The sequence below is a fragment of the Equus przewalskii genome, chromosome 4, assembly GCF_037783145.1.
Source record: "Equus przewalskii isolate Varuska chromosome 4, EquPr2, whole genome shotgun sequence".
Classification (NCBI taxonomy): Eukaryota; Metazoa; Chordata; class Mammalia; order Perissodactyla; family Equidae; genus Equus; species Equus przewalskii.
The window spans coordinates 104,067,164-104,084,643 of NC_091834.1; the positions used below are offsets into that span (position 1 = coordinate 104,067,164).

The 17,480-nt window shown below is 39.9% G+C and overlaps 1 protein-coding gene across 1 annotated transcript in view; it reads left to right on the forward strand.

The window, feature by feature from the left end:
• The window catches only part of DPP6 (dipeptidyl peptidase like 6), a 987,445-nt gene that overhangs the window by 64,451 nt on the left and 905,514 nt on the right, over nucleotides 1–17,480 (forward strand). The window lies entirely within an intron of this gene.

Below are 17,480 nucleotides of genomic sequence, written 5' to 3' on the forward strand. Positions count from 1 at the left end.
ACCGCTTGTCAAGCCAGGCTTTGGCAGGCGTGCCACATATAAAATGAGGAAGATGGGCATGGATGTCAGCTCAGGGCCAATCTCTGTTAACAAAAAGAGGAGGATTGATGGCAGATGTTAGGGCTGATCTTCCTCAAAAAAATTTTAAAAAGCACACACACACAAAACAATATTGCACTATAATTATTTAAGAGATAACCATTGGGAGAAACTGTGTGAACGATACGTGGGATCTCTCTGGACCACCGTTGCAATTTCCTGTGAATCCATATTTATTTTGAAACAAAAAACCTTTAAAAAAGTATATGCCATATATGAATAAATAGAAAATAAAGAAAACCAGAGATGGCATATTATTATTATAATGTTATGTTGGTAAATGTGATTAGGATAAAATTTTTAATTAGAAAAGGAATGATATCCAATTTAAGATTATATTCATGAGTTAAAAGGGGAAATATCCATTAATCTATGTGAATCTGTGTGTGTCTACGTGGGAACTTTCTGCAAGGATGTACAGAAACTCTGGGTAGTGAGGCTGATGGTTGGGGGAAGCTGGCGATTTGCTTTTCATTTCTGCCTTTCTGCACGATTTGCAAATTTCACCACCTGAATTTATCACTTTCATAATTGAAATGTATTACCTAAAGGCTAAAATAAAGAAATGATCTTAAATATATATATATTTAAAGGACTTGACTGGAAATAATCTTAAAACTAAATTGAATTCAAACCACAGACATGTGCGTTTGGGGATGATTCTAACACAAGGTCCGTAGAATACTTAAATACGTTTATGTGGCGTGTGCTTATCTTTTTCTTGTCTCCATGACTACGTGATTAATTAGTCAAAAATGCGGGACTCTGAGCAATAGTATGAACAGAATTTTGCTCCTTGGGAGGCAGAGAAACCTGAGGGAAAGCACGACCACAACTCAACATCCTTCCTGAGGCCGTGTTCAGGTATCAGGTCCATATCACTGCCTCTCCTCCTCCTTTTCTCCCCCCTCCCTCCCTGATCCCCTCTTTCTGTCCTTTGATATTTGGTATCTCCAGGGTTCTGTCCCCATTCATTCTACTACACGATCGTTCCATAGCACGTTTATTGAATGTCTACTATGAAACAGGCAGTGTTCTGGGTATTGAAACTGCGACGGTGAGAAAGCCTCATTGCTGGGCCAGAGTGGGTGTGCACACCAGTGCTTTGAATTGGGCTGTGAGGGCCACCACTTCCCGTGTCACCAGGCCTCATTCTCATGGACTGCAGCACAATGTGAAACAGGGGCCAGGAACTGGGCAAATCACACATATTGACACATTGTTCAGGGCTTTCTTTACATGCAACCTTAAATATCGGAAACCACGTCTTACCGCTTCCAAGAGCACATGCTCCTTATCTGGTGTACCCAAATGCTGCTCAGCAACACGGTGTGCCCTGCCACAGGAAGGCAAGCAGGTCTCTCAGCTGAGACAGTAATTCGGGCACAGAATTGTATTTTGGATCTTGCGCTCCATTTCATTATGTGTTTACAGGAACCTGAAATAGAACCAGGAAAATAGATTTGGGCCCAATGATAATGCACTTGTCTCCTGGTTACAGGTTTAATCATCTATTAAGTTGTATAAATCCTCTTCAATTATATTAATTTAACTCACCATCCACAGCAGTAGATTGACGTCAGGAACTTTTTCAGTTTTAGCTGCTAGCCAAGAGCCCTCAGAGAAGTAAATAACTTAGAAATATCAAACTCTTCCCGGAGGTCAGCTTGGAAGGATTTCAAAGCTTCAGTCATTGGATTTTCATTTCTTTCCACAACAAAACCTGCTAAAACAACCAACTCATGCTACATTGTTCCTCTCTCTCATTAAACTAATCTGTGTGGACAACATTCTTTTTTTTTTTTAAAGATTTTATTTTTTCCTTTTTCTCCCCAAAGCTCCCCAGTACATAGTTGTATATTCTTTGTTGTGGGTCCTTCTAGTTGTGGCATGTGGGACGCTGCCTCAGCGTGGTTTGATGAGCAGTGTCATGTCCGCGCCCAGGATTCGAACCAACGAAACACTGGGCCGCCTGCAGCGGAGCGCACGAACTTAACCACTCGGCCACGGGGCCAGCCCCACAACATTATTTTTTTAATGAAACAGTGATTGACATGAGCTAACACTGGACTTTGATTAATGTTCTTGAGAATTTTTCAAGTTTTCTTGAAGTCCACGACCCGTGGAACCCAGCCTCTGGTAGACTATTTGCCCTGGCAGATCTTCCAACAGAAGTCAGAAAGAAGGCAGCTAAGATGAAGAATAAGGACAGAAGCAAAGAGCAGAGGATGGTGGGAACATCTCTTCCCTCCATGTTGATTTCCAAGTTGGCCACTGTTGGGTTGCTCCTCTGTGTGTTCTTAGGAGCAATTGTCTGAGAGATCTGGATGTGTTGTATTAAACCTGTCCATCATAGGTAGACTTTTATCTCATTCCGAGTTTAATGTTCTCATGACTTAAGAAACAGTCTTGCATGAGGGGAGAACAATAGCTTAGGACACATTTCACATGTTTTGGCCAAAGAACTTAGGCAAAAGGGAAAATGTAAATCATTTTATTAAATACTGACAGTTTTACTTCCATGAAATAAAGGATTTATTAGCATTTTTAAGTAAGCTGCTCTGCCTTTATTTGATTCACTTAGTGTCCATAAATATAATTGATTTAGATTTAACATTCTTTCTACATCTTTGCAGATCACATTAGAGGAAAAGAAAATTTTCATGGAACGAATAAACTTAAACTTAAAATGATCTGAACACAGAAACATTAACATTGAGAGGGTCCAGGGGCACATAAATAAGTCATGAAGGAATGACCCAGAGTGAAATATTAAATTTGACCAATGGGATGCCATAGAAATATTGGATATATGGGGCAGATGTTGTAGTGTCCTGTATTTAGCAATGATTGATTTTTTGTGTGTGTGAGGAAGATTAGCCCTGAGCTAACATCCATGCCAGTTTTTGTCCACTTTGTATGTGGGGCGCCCCCACAGCATGGCTGGTGAGTGGAGTAGGTCCGCACCCAGAACCCGAACCATGAACCCGGGCCGCTAAAGTGGAGCACATGGAACTTTAACCACTCAGCCAGGGGCTGGCCCCCAGCAATGATTGATTTTTTCCACAAGCATATTGCTGTTGTTCCAAAGATAATATACACTTCTAAGCATAAATGACTTTATTTCAATCTACAGTCTTTTTGAACAATGTTTATTCTTCCATTTCTAAATGACGCATTATATTGGGGCAAAGGAGATAGTTCACCACAGAACTGTTATCCTCCCAAAGCTCTTCTCCTTACGCCCTTGCAGGCTCACTGCAGATGGGTGATGACATTAGGGGGATATATTTGCTTAATTATCAATGTGGCACAGCTAAGGAGCATCTAATTTTCACTTCCTTTGTATGGAAAGCCCAGAACTCATCTTTAACACTTGGCTAGAGATTTAGGCTATGTAGTTTTTCTGGTTGAGGCCTGGCATCTCTCAAGGCAATATTGAAAAATTGATTTAATGATCTCTTAAAGTAGTCACCTCTCACAAATGCGTTGGTGGAAGTACCTCCATTTTAAAAAGAGATTCACCAGAGTTTTTGATGGAAATTATCTCCTAATGGGATCTCTGTCTCTGGACTTTCATCACCCAACTCTACCCTGTCATGCACTGTCTAAAATTTAATCTTCCTTTTGTATAGGCAAGAGCACAAGAATGCTCAAGTGTTAAGCTGGAATGTATTGAATAGGAAGAGGGTAAGCAAGTCACCAATCTGGCTTTGGAACCTCTCAATGCCACATACTTGTGGTTCTATTTGTCTTAGTACACACACGGTCCTAAATCAACCTACCTGTAAGACTGAAATACACACTGAAATTCCCACTCACTTCGGATTCTGCCTGCAGCATTCCCATCTCATGTCTTGGCTCATGCGTTTCCCACCAGTTGGACCATAGGACTCTTCTTCTTTTCTCTTTGCATCCTTTAAGACACAGTGTACCTCTTCAGAGCACAAAGATTTCTAAGCCACACATTGTCTGAAGATATCCACTGTACTTTCACCTTGTATTTTAAGCTCTCGGTTTATTGGTTAATAATGGGAGTATATCCCATCTTCTTAGAAATATTGAAAGCATGTCAAGGACATCAGTGCTAAATTAGTTTCTCTCTATGATGGTAATGTCAACAATGCTGCAGACCTCGAGCCACTTGCTTAACCCTTCTGGGCTTCAGTTATCTGAGCCAAAACTTCCTGAGTCACAGTTTCTTTATATGCAAAATGAGGATACAAATGTCCACTTTACTTGGTTATTCTAAAGATTAAATTACAAAATAAAAGAAAGAGCCACAGCATGTCTCGCATAAGGAATGTATGGCTGCACATACCTTCTGGTTTTCATAGCATTTCAGAAATATTATCTCATTCGATTCTTGAGACAATATTATAAGATGGCCAGAATAGGCATTTTTACATCCATTTGTCAGTTGAGTAAACTGAGGTTCAGCAATATTAAGGGCTGTTTTTAGAGTGACCTGTTAGTAAGCAGTATTTAGTGGAACTTTAGAATATTAGTCATACTTTGGTACCTTTGCCTGTTGAAAAATTGTTGAATAAATAACCAACTTAGGACAAGAAGAAACAGTGAGTCTTTTCATACAGAGACAAAGTGGCAAAGATATAAACATAGTTAAATTAAGTAGCTGCATTTTAATGCTAAAGTTCAGGTTTGATTATTTAGGTAAGTAAAGGTGGAGCACTTGTATTTTCATCCTATTCAGTGCTCTACGAAACATTCCAGCAATTCAATACAGCGCAATGCCCCTGTGGGGTAATGACATTAGGATCAAGAGAAATTGATATGGCAAGGCTTCCTTCTCTTGGCTAAAGTGACGTGAAGGTGCCCCCCATTCTTATTATGTATTCAGAAAACAGATTGTAAATAGGTGTGATGTTAATGAATACTGAGGTGAACTAATGGAAGAAAACTGAATTTATTTCTGTATAATGTATTGTTCCCTGTCAGTTTCTTTCCTTTGTAAGATAGATTTTAACAAAATGTCTGACAAGTAATTTAGTGATGGGCGTGATTAATGCTGATGTGGCTTTTAGGGAGTGGTGAGCAGTTATAGGAACCTTTGTTTTAAATATCAAGGCTGTCTTCCTGGTATAGTGCAAATACCTGGGAAACTAAAAGACTAAGCTTGCCCTCTACTGGAATTCAGAATTACACCACAGGCAATTTTATGAGCGTAGGGAAGAAAGGATCCATATATTTTTGCTTCGCACATTTAAAATTCAAGTCTCCTTTTACCAAATTGGTTAATCCACTTTGGTATCCGTTCTAAACATAGATTCAACTGTATGAACCAAATGCTTTCAAGGCATTTGGAATTTCCTCGTTCCCAAAGACGACAGCTTTGGATGGCAAATGATCAGGTGGCTTACAGAGTAATCACAGCAGTAATTTCTGCTGTCTTATTCATTTTACAAAATAGGAGTAATCAACTAACAGACAATTAGGCTTCCTGGTAGTTTTGGATTGGTGTTAGGTACTTAATATAACCCCAGGAATAAAATTGTGCCAGAATCTAAAACATCATCAAACAAGTGGCCGTGAGTGAAGACCTGGGAGTTAGAAGGGTAAGATGGTGTTAGGGAGCAGGATGCTAATCACTAGCCCTTGGGAGAAACTGTGTTTACAATTTTTTGGCTCTGAGCATCACTGGCACAGTAGTCTGGGAAGTGGTATTGTCATGGCACCTGCAGCTGGACCAAGGCCAGCAAGGGCTGCAGGCTGGGAGACCATAGGGGAGGTAGAGGTCAAAAATGTGGATCTGCTGGAAGGTAAGGTACTGACTGCTGACTTCAGGTGCGGGCAAACCTGACCGTTATTTTTCCTCCCTTCTAGCTAAACATGGTTGAGTCCTCTTCCTTCTACAATCTCCAACAGCCACCAGCTGACGCCTATATTTTGTTGTAACATGAACATTTGTATCTGCACACTCAGTCGTGCACAGACTTCAGAAATCAGGAAACAGGAAGTCTGCTGTGCTGGTGGCTAATGTGAATCAACAAATCAAATCATTTCGTATATCTTCTTGACTCAAGGCTTTTTCACCTTTTATTGCATTTGGCCAAAGTTTCAGAGAGAAAATAGCTGCACTCTTATCTATCAAAGCTAGAGCGAGCGTTTGAGGGGGGAGGAAGAATGGCACATCCCAGACCCATCCATCAGCCTGCTACTTAGACCTTAGCATCTAAAATAGCAGTTTGCTCTGATTTGAAAGCAGCCAGAGAAAAGTGGGTTCAGAAGTTCCATACGCCTCCAGAAGGGACATTATATAACTTATCTTTTCGGGTTCTCTTTAACAGTAGAAATTGGCTCTTATTCCCCAGACCAAAGTGTTCCACTGCAAAAATACAATAATGGCATTTTTTTCCCCAGTTTACAGAAAAATAGTCAGGGGATTACATTTTATAAAATTTTTGAGTTTTTCTCTCAGTATGTTTTTTGGGATATTTTTTTTTTTTTTTTTTGAGGAAGATTAGCCCTGAGCTAACTACTGCCAATCCTCCTCTTTTTGCTGAGGAAGTCTGGCCCTGAGATAACATCCATGCCCATCTTCCTCTACTTTATATGTGGGACGCCTACCACGGCATGGCGTGCCAAGCGGTGCCATGTCTGCACCCAGGGTCCGAACTGGCGAACCCTGGGCCGCCGAGAAGCGGAACATGCGAACTTAACTGCTGCACCACTAGGCCAGCCCCCTCAGTACTTTTTCATAACACTTTGCTGCTCACCACTCTTCTGTGCCTGTCAGGATTCCTCCTCACTGGAATGTAGTGTACTATAGTGGCAATGAGGCTTGATGCACATTTAGATTTAATCTGTCACAGTGTTTTGTAACCAGGTCATGAATTCCAGGCTCTGCCAGGTAAACAAATGCTACATTCACTCTGAATTCTAGTTAAAATTACTCTCAAGGTTCAAACAGATTGTGAAAATAAAAGATGTCTGGATTACCCTCTATCTTGGTGCTGTGGAGACAGAAGCTGCTAGGTAGCCTCTGATCCACCTAGAGTCCAGCAGTGCCCTGGTTCACTCATGGCGGTGGACCAGCCTGCACCACCAGGCAGAGAGACACAATGTGGCTGTTTTAATTCTACCCCATACCACCGAGAAAGTATCTGCTGGTAAACAACAAAGTCAGAAGACAAGACTTGATAGGGTTTCTTTTTAGAGCATAATCACTTCTAAATACTAGGAGATTAAACAGGATTCTACTTCAATGAAAAGGAGAATGTTTGAGGTGTATTCTGTCCCAAAATATAGAAGCTGTCAGTTGCAAAAGGATGGCACATAATTGTATGTCTACAAAAAAGGTGTTTGGTTTTAATCCAGGTATTCACAGTCGTATCTGTCAATTGTTGACCATCAGCTATGTGCCACGTGTGTTACAAAGATTAACTAATTTAGTACTGCTACAAACTTGCTAGGCAGATATTATGATGTCAAGGTTTACTTAAAAAAATGGAGGCTCAGACAAGTTAAACAGCTTAACCAAATTCACTTAGCTAAAAATGAGTAGAGGCACCAGGGCGAGAGCTTTCACAGGGGGTGACCTCATCAAGCCAACAACCCAGGAGAGCAGAGTGAGAAAACCCCGAGAGCACGCAGGACAAAGCACCCCTCCCCCCACCTGCTCAGCATGGCTCCAGCACCTGGGATCTTGGCTGAAGGCAGAGGGATCAGAATATGCAGCTCTTGACCCCCACCCAGTGGTGATAGGTGGTAACTGACCAAATAATACCAGGATGCATAAAAACAGAGCCACCCCCTCTAGCAATATCAAACATTATATCAAATCTCCAGACCAGAGAGAAAAGACAAGTACCCAAAATTCAGTCCTGAGGACACAGAAATATGTAATCTAAATGACAATGAATTCAAAATAGCTATCATCAAAAAACTCAACGAGGTAAAAGAGAATGTAGAGAAACAATTCAATGAGTTCAGGAGCTACTTCACAAAAGAGATTGAAACTATAAAGAAGAATCAATCAGAAATATTAGAGAGGAAAGACACAATGGAAGAAATAAAACAAAATATGGAGTCCCTGAATGCTCTAGTGGACATCATAAAGGAGCATATCAGCATAATCAAAGATAGACATGTTGAAATGCTCCAGACAGAGGAGGCAAGAGAACTAAGACTAAAAAGAAATGAAGAAGGTCTCCAAGAAATATCCTACTCAATTAGGAAATGCAACATAAGAATTATAGGTATTCAAGAAGAAGAAGAGAAGGAGAATGGCGTGGAAAACTTGTTCAAAGAAGTAATAGCACAGAACTTCCCAAGCCTAGGGAAGCAAATCCATCTGGAAGAGGCTGCCATATCTCCTAGATATGTCAATGTGAAAAGACATACTGCAAAGTGTAAAGTAGTAAAACTGACAAAAATGAATGACGAAGAAATAATACTCAGGGCAGCAAGGCAGAAGAAAATAACCTACAAAGGCACCCCTATCAAGCTTTCAGTGGACTTCTCTGCAGAAACCTTACAGGCTAGGAGAGCATGGAATGACATAGTCACATCTTTGAAAGACAAAAATCTTCAGCCAAGAAGACTCTATCCAGCAAAAATATCCTTCAGATATGATGGAAAAATAAAAACTTTCCCAGATAAACAAAAGCTAACAGAGTTCATAGCCACGAGACCACCTCCTTCAAGAAATCCTCAAGAAGGCCCTCATACCTGGGAAAAAAAAAAAACAGGGAGAAAGAGATTACAAAGCACAGAGTAAGGAGATAAATAGGTAGACAAAATCAGAAAATTGTAGCTATACATCAGAACAGGTTAGCAAATACTCAATTATAGCATTAAAGATAAAGGGAAGGAAAACACCAAAAACAAAGATAATCTCATCATTTTAACCACAAAATAACAACACAAGATGGAATAAGATATGAGAAAAACAACTTAGGAGGGGAGGAGGAAAGGGACTGAATCAGTTTAGAGGAAGGAAATAAGAGCCATTAGTAAATGGACTATCTTATACAAGAGATTCTGAATACAAACCTCACGGTAACCACTAAACAAAAAAGCAGAACATAGATGCAAATAATAAATAAGGAGAAAACAAAGAAATACATCATAAAAAAACTACATAACTCAGGGGTAGACCAAAACGCACACAACAAGAAACAAAGGAAATGAAGCAGAATGAGAAAATGAATGGTAAAATGGCAGCATTAATCCTTCATATATTGATAATCACCGTAAACATAAATGGATTGAATTCTCCAATAAAAAGACACAGAGTGGCAAGATGGATTAAAGGACAAGACCCAACAATATGCTGCCTCCAGCTCCACCTCAGCTCCAATGACAAACACAGGCTCAAGGTGAAAGGATGGAAGACAATACTCCAAGCTAAGAGCAAACAAAAGAAAGCAGGTGTCAGGATACTTATATCAGACAAAGTAAACTTCAGGATAAGACAGGTAAAGAGAGACAAAGAGGGGCAGTATGAAATGATTAAAGGGACACTCCAGCAAGAAGACATATCACTTATAAATATCTATGCACCCAGCACAGGAGCACCAAAGTACATGAAGCAACTATTAACAAACCTAAAAGAAGATATTAATAACACAATAATAGTAGGGGACCTCAACACTCACATCAATGGATAGATCATCTAGACAGAAAATCAACAAGGAAACAGTGGAATTAAATGAAAAGCTAGACCAGTTGGACTTGAGAGACATATATAGAACACTCCATCCAAAAACAGCAGAATACACATTCTTCTCAAGTGTGCATGGAACATTCTCAAGGATAGACCATATGTTGAGAAATAAGGTAAGCCTCAATAAATTTAAGAAGATTGAAATACTAACAAACATCTTTTCTAATCACAATGACATAAAGCAAGAAATTAATTACAATAAAAAAGATGGGAAAGGGACACAGATGAGCAGACTAAACAACATACTATTGCAGAAGCAATGGATCATTGGAGAAATTAGAGGAGGAATCAGAAAATACCTGGAGACAAATGAAAATGAAAACATACCATACCAACTCTTATGGGATGCAGGAAAAGCTGTACTAGGAGGGAAATTCATTGTAATACAGGCTCACCTTAACAAATAAGAAAAATCCCAAATAAGCAACCTCAAACTACACTTAACTGAATTAGAAAAAGAAGATCAAACAAAGCCCAAAGTCAGCAGAAGAAGAGAAATAATAAAAATCAGAGCCGAAATAAATGCTATTGAAACAAAAAGGCAGTAGAAAGGATCAATAAAACAAAGAGCTGGTTCTTTGAGAAGATAAGTAAAATTGAAAAACTCCTAGCCAGACTTTCAAAGAAAAAAAGAGGGAAAGCTCAGATAAACAAAATTAGACATGAAAGAGGAGAAATAACAAAAGACAACACAGAAATACAATGGACTATAAGAGAATGCTACGAAAAACTATATGCCAACAAAATGGATAACCTAGAGGAAATGGATAAATTCTCAGACACTTACAATCTCCCAAAGCTGAATCAAGAAGAAACAGATAATCTGAACAGACCAATCACAAGGAAAGAGATTGAAACAGCAATGAAAAGAATCCCAAAGAATAAAAGCCCAGGACCAGACAGCTTCTCTGGGGAATTCTACCAAACTTTCAGAGAGGATTGAATACCTATCCTTCTCAAGCTATTGCAAAAAATTAGGGAAGATGGAACACTTCCTAACACATTCTATGAGGCCAACATCACTCTGATACCAAAGCCTGACAAGGACAGCACAAAAAAGGAAAACTATGGGTCAATATTTCTGATGAACATAGATGCAAAAATCCTCAACAAAATATTGGCAACCTGAATTCAGCAATACATCAAGAGGATCACACATCATGATCAAGTGGGATTTATACCAGGGACGCAGGGATGGTTCAACATCCGCAAATCAATCAATGTGATAAACCACGTCAACAAATTGAGGAATAAAAACCACATGATCATCTCAACAGATGCAGAGAAAGCATTTGACAAGATCCAACAGCAATTTATGATAAAAACTCTGAACAAAATGGGGATAGAAGGAAATTACCTCAACACAATAAAGGCCATATATGACAAACCCACAGCCAGCATCATACTCAATGGGGAAAAACTGAATGCCTTCCCTCTGAGAACAAGACGAGGATGCCCACTATCACCACTCTTATTCAACATAATACTGGAGGTTTTGGCCAGAGCAATTAGGCAAGAGAAAGGAATCAAAGGAATCCAGACATGGAGTGAAGAAGTGAAACTCTTTCTGTTTGCAGATGACATAATCTTATCTATAGAAAATCCTAAAGGATCCACTGAAAAACTGTTGGAAATAATTAACAGCTACAGTAAAGTTGTGGGGTACAAAATCAACTTACAAAAATCAGTTGCATTTCTATACTCTAATAACGAACTTACAGAAAGAGAACTCAAGAATACACTTCCATTTACAATCGCAACTAAAAGAATAAAGTATCTAGGAATAAATTAAACCAAGGACGTGAAGGACTTATACAATGAAAACTATAAGACATTACTGAAAAAACTAGATAATGACATAAACAGATGGAAAGAGATTCCATGCACATGGATTGGAAGAATAAACATAGTTAAAATGTCCATACTGCCAAAAGCAATCTACAGATTCAATTCAATCCCAATCAGAATCCCAATGACATTCTTCACGGAAATAGAACAAAGAATCCTAAAATTCATATGGGGTAACCAAAGACCCCGAATTGCAAAAGCAATCCTGAGAAAAAAGAACAAAGCTGAAGGCATCGCAATCCCTGACTTCAAAACATACTACAAAGTTATAGTAATCAAAACAGCACAGTACCTATACAAAAACAGACATACAGATCAATGGAACAGAACTGAAAGCCCAGAAATAAAACCGCACAGTTACAGACAGCTAATCTTCGACAAACGTGCCAAGAATATACAATGGAGAACAGATAGTCTCTTTGATAAATGGTGTTGGGAAAACTGGACAGCCACATGCAAAAGAATGAAAGTAGACCATTATCTCATGCCATACACAAAAATAAACTCAAAATGGATCAGGAGACTTGAAGTCCTGAAACCATAAAACTCGTGAAAGATAACACAGGTAGTACACTCTTTGACATTGAACTTAAAAGGATTTTTTTCGAATACTATGTCTTCTCAGATGAGGGAAACAAAAGACAAAATAAACAAGTGTGATGTCATCAGACTAAAGAGCTTCTGCAAACACAAAAGAAACCAGGGTCAAAACAAAGAGACAATCCACCAAGTGGGAGAAAATATTTGCAAATCATATATCTGACAAGGGGTTAATCTCCATAATATATGAGGAATTCACACAACTGAACAATTGAAAAGAAACAGCCTGCTCAAAAAATGGGCAGAGGATATGAACAGACATTTTTCCAAAGAAGATATACAGATGGCCAATAAGCACATGAAAAGATGTTCAACATCACTAATCATCAGGGAAATACAAATCAAAACTACACTAAGATACCACCTACACCTGTTAAAATGGCTATAATCACTAAGACTAAAAATAACAAACGTTGGAGAGGGTATGGAGAGAAGGGAACCCTCATACACTGCTGGTGGAAATGCAAACTGGTGCAACCGCTATGGAAAACAGTATGGAGATTCCTCAAAAAACTGAAAATAGAACTACCATATGACCCAGCTATCCCACCACTGGGTATCTACCCAAACAACTTGAAATAAACAATCCAGAGTAACATATGCACCCCTGTGTTGCAGCACTATTCACAATAGCCAAGACATGGAAGTAACCCAAGTGCCCATCTACCGATGATTGGACAAAGAAGATGTGGTATATATATACAATGGAATACTACTCAGCTAGAAAAAAAGACAAAATGGTCCCATTTGCAATAACATGGAAGGACCTGGAGGGAATTATGCTAAGCAAAATAAGCCAGTCTGAGAAAGACAAACACCAGATGATTTCACTCATATGTGGAATATGAACAAACCCACAGACAAAGAAAACAGTTCAGTGGTTACCAGGGGAAGCGGGGTGGGGAGTGGGCACAGGGGGTGAAGGGGAGCACTTATGTGGTGACAGACAAGAAACAATGTACAATCGAAATTTCACATTGTGTAACCTATTATGAACTCAATAAAGAAAAAAAGAGTAGAGGCAAGATTTGGACTCAGGCTTGGGTAATATTCAAGTTCACAATTGTTCTCTGCTACCTCTCCAGGAAACTTATTAACTTAAAACCCTTTTTCTACCCAGAATAAATAAATTTCTGCACCAATACAGAACCAATTTTCTACTGTCTTATTGAATGTATGGAGGGTCATTATAATCTTTCCTAATAACCTTCACTTTTATAGCTCTTTGTAGTTCTCATAGGATTCCACGGCCTGCGTCCCAGGTAGGTATTCATGGAGCTGGCTTTAGGAAGGGAGCTATGTCGGAAAAGAAAGGCAAAGGTAATCTTGGAGGGTGAAATAAATAAGGCCAGTATGCAATTTCCCAAGAAGGTAGGAAAAATGAGTCTACCTGTTAAATTGCAGTCCACATACTAGTCATCCTAGAGAAGGACAAGTGTGTTCAGCAGAACCAGAACCACGCATCTCAGTGGGCATAGGGCTTCTGCTGACACCCTTGAGTCGAGTCTGCTGGAGATCACAGACCACAATCACAGCAGTAGAGGCTGGGTGGAGCTCCGCCTCCAGAACAGAGCATCTCTCTCTGATCTGTACTTTACTCTCCTCTGTGTTTCAACAGCTCTGGATCACAGACGTTGACGAAAATTAACAGGCAATTACAAACCTCAAGATTACCTCTGCCCCTGATTGAGTCAGGTAGAAAGAAGTGAGAATTATGTTGTTATATCACTATGGCTGGAACAAGATAGAGATAAAAAGAAACAGAGAGGGGCTGGCCCCGTGGCCGAGTGGTTAAGTTCGCGCGCTCCGCTGCAGGCGGCCCAGTGTTTCGTCGGTTCGAATCCTGGGCGCGGACATGGCACTGCTCGTCAGACCACGCTGAGGCAGCGTCCCACATGCCACAACTAGAGGAACCCACAACAAAGAATACACAACTGTGTACCGGGGGGCTTTGGGGAGAAAAAGGAAAAAATAAAATCTTTAAAAAAAAAAAAAGAGAAACAGAGAAAATAAGAGGACAGGACACTGAACGACAAAGGATTTCTGAGAGTTGTCGAGGACGTGTGCTGACTGAAATGACAGAAACCAAATTCAGGGCAACTGAGCTCATAGCAAGTATTATATATAACCTTATTCCACCTCACTTTCTTAGCATAAGAAGTGGGAGACTCCTCTTAAAGCTCCAACAAGAAAACAGTCAATGACTGGCTGGAGACATTGGAGGTCACCTTCTGCTTGTAGCTCCTCTAGCTGGAAGGTGACATTTGCTTTAACATAAACTGAAATAATGTGATGGTATTGTTCTGACTGAGCTTATAAATGAAATTCTTCCCCATTTAAAATTGGGAAATTAGGAGCATTAGTAGCTTTTGAATAATATTCGGTACTCAACACCAGTGGCTCTCAAACTTGCCATTAGAATCGCCTGCAGGCCTTGTTAAATCAGATTGCTGGCCCCTCTCCCAGAGCTTCTGATTCAGACCTAGAGTAGGGTTGAGAGTTAGCATTTCTAAAAAATTTACAGATGCTGCTGCTGCTGCTGGTGGTGGTCCGAGGACCACAAGGACAAAATCTGCTCCACACCGATGCCTTATAAACCATGACAATTTGTATTGCTATATAATATTACTCTTCTGTTTTTTTCTCCCTTTGGAGAAGGTGGACTAAGAGAAAAAGCTATGAATTCTTATACTAGGACCACTGACTAGGAAAAAAAACAAAGAGTACTTAATCTGACACCCATCATATTTTAATATAGCAGATTAAATAAAACATAAATCAAAAGGCAATATATCATTGGTCATCTCGTTGAGGTTCTTAGGTGCATATATAATCTCTCTGCTGAGGTCTTGAGACCATCATTCCTTGCCAGAGGTTTTGTGGTGGAATGATGAAGAAGTAGGGTGTTGAGTTGAGTTTATGGAGCCCGAAGACTGTAACCCTGAAGGCAAACTTGCCCACATCACAGCTTTGAGCCCTCTTCCAAGCAGGTCAGGCCAATCTCAGAAGGGCACAGCCGTAGGGAGATTTCCTACTGGGGCCGGATCTTTCTGCTTTCTGTAGTCACAGCTGCATATACACTTACTTCCCGGGGTGGAGAAACCCACAATTTTACAGTGGACACAAATAGAATCTTTAGAGTTAATTGCATCCAGGCACCTAAATAATTTTGTGATGATGGATTCAGTGGTTCTCCAGTGGTAGCGCGCATCGAGATCTCTCAGGGGACTCATGAAAAAACAGATGGCTGGGACCCACCCCAGAGTTTCTCATTCAGGAGGTCTAGATCTGATACTGGGGCCCAAGAATCTGCATTTCTGATTTCCAGGTGAGGGTGTTCTGCTGGCCCGTACTTTGAGAACTGTGGGTCTCTGTCAAAAATACGTAGAAAAATTCTCCATTGACAAAGTAGAGACAGTTACTCAGAACATCGCAGATATGTACCTTTGTCTTTGTCCAACAGTGACAGCTCTGTATGCCATACCATCATGGCTGAGAATCCTTATGAAAAAATAGTTTTACTGAATATATAAATTTGCTACTCTGACTTTGTACAAGGGGCGCCATTTCAATCAGATGCCGGTTTTAATGAAGAACACCTCTAGAACGTAGTGTAATATCCCATCCCAGCTTGCTTCACCTAACTTGTTGCAAACAGATGGGACTGCAGTAATTTCAATTACTGCTCTCAATTACTAATTGCACAAAAATATCAGAGAAGAAGAACACGCTGCCCAGCAGTTCCCAGTGCAGGAGACAGTAGATATGCATAAAGAATCTTCATGTAATTTTAGGTTTGTAATGTTAAATCCTAGAAATTAGAGAATTGAATGAAAATTTGTTTAATGCTCTAGTGAAATTCTCACACTTCTCTTAAAGCACCTCATACATTTCACCCTGTAATTTGGTTGTGCTACTTACATTAATTTTGGTATTAAATAGGAAATTTTAAAAATGTCTACTCTCAGTGCTTTAGCCAGTGCCTCACATAAGGTACTTAATACTTACTCATTAAATCAAGGTTTTTGCCCCTGTCTCTTAGTGTAAGTAAGCGACTTGGAAATGAACAATCAGACCTGGAAATCAGAGCTCAAAAACTCTCTTTGAGGTGCGGTGCAAAGGAGCAACCTGACGCTGAGGGGGAGCAGGCCTTGAGAATGGTGAGCTGGACAACTATCCCCTGGTCCACACGGGAGGGATTGCTAAATGACTGTGAATGGTCACACCCAAACAATTCATGGAAGGAGACAGCACATCCTTCTGCCTAGGACTCAGGAAACGTTCATCAAGGGTCCTGGGACGGGGGCTTATGTTTGCCTCTACCAATAACAGACCCCCCCCCAACATTCTTACTTCATGGAACAAGCCCTTCGAGAGAGCTTTTCTCATTTGAGCCGAGCCTGTGAAACCACAGGCAAAAGGCATGCCAGAGGAGCAGCAAACTTTGACAGTGCCCTGACCCGTTAGCGAAATGATGTCCAGTGAGTGGTCAGATTAAAAACTCTTCCTCCGGTGAGAGAAACAATCGGGGGCTAGAAAGAGCAGAACCCCAATGCCAGCAGCTCCTCAGTGGGCTACCGTTTGAGCCTCAGTCAAAGGACAGATCTCCTGCAATATAATGGAATAAAACACCAGCCAGACTGATCACTGATGATACCAAACTTTGTCTTCCTAAGTAATATGTGATGATGGAGATTACTTAAGCAGGGTGGAGAATAATTTGGAGAAACTCATTCCTAGTCTTGAAATACTTTTTATTATATTGCTTATCCACAAAGATACATTATTATTTTGAAAGTCAGATTATCGCTTATTTTATCACTTAATTACATGAGTAACCTCTAGGAGTTTCACAGTGAAAGTCTCAATTCACATGAGACAAATGATCTGAATAACTGCGTTATCCTTCTTCAAGATTTAAGCCATCTTGTCTTGCTGACTGCCCACTCCGCTTTTTCATCCCGTTCCAAATGCTAAATTCAGGCTGCTCGAACTCATTTTTCTTGTGCTGAATGAGGCATTGAATTAAATTTTCTAAATACAAATTAAAGAGTATCTCTGTAATACCAGGGAGATTTGTGTCTTGTTAAACAAGATAATGGTTTGAGTCCAACGAGTTTGCAAGAACTACTCAAACTAAATTGGTTTCGCCCATATTTTAAAATCTTTTCACATTTCGCTTATATATTCCACACAAAGGCATAAATCTTAAAGCAACTAGCATCAGCTGAAAAAAGAAATGTTG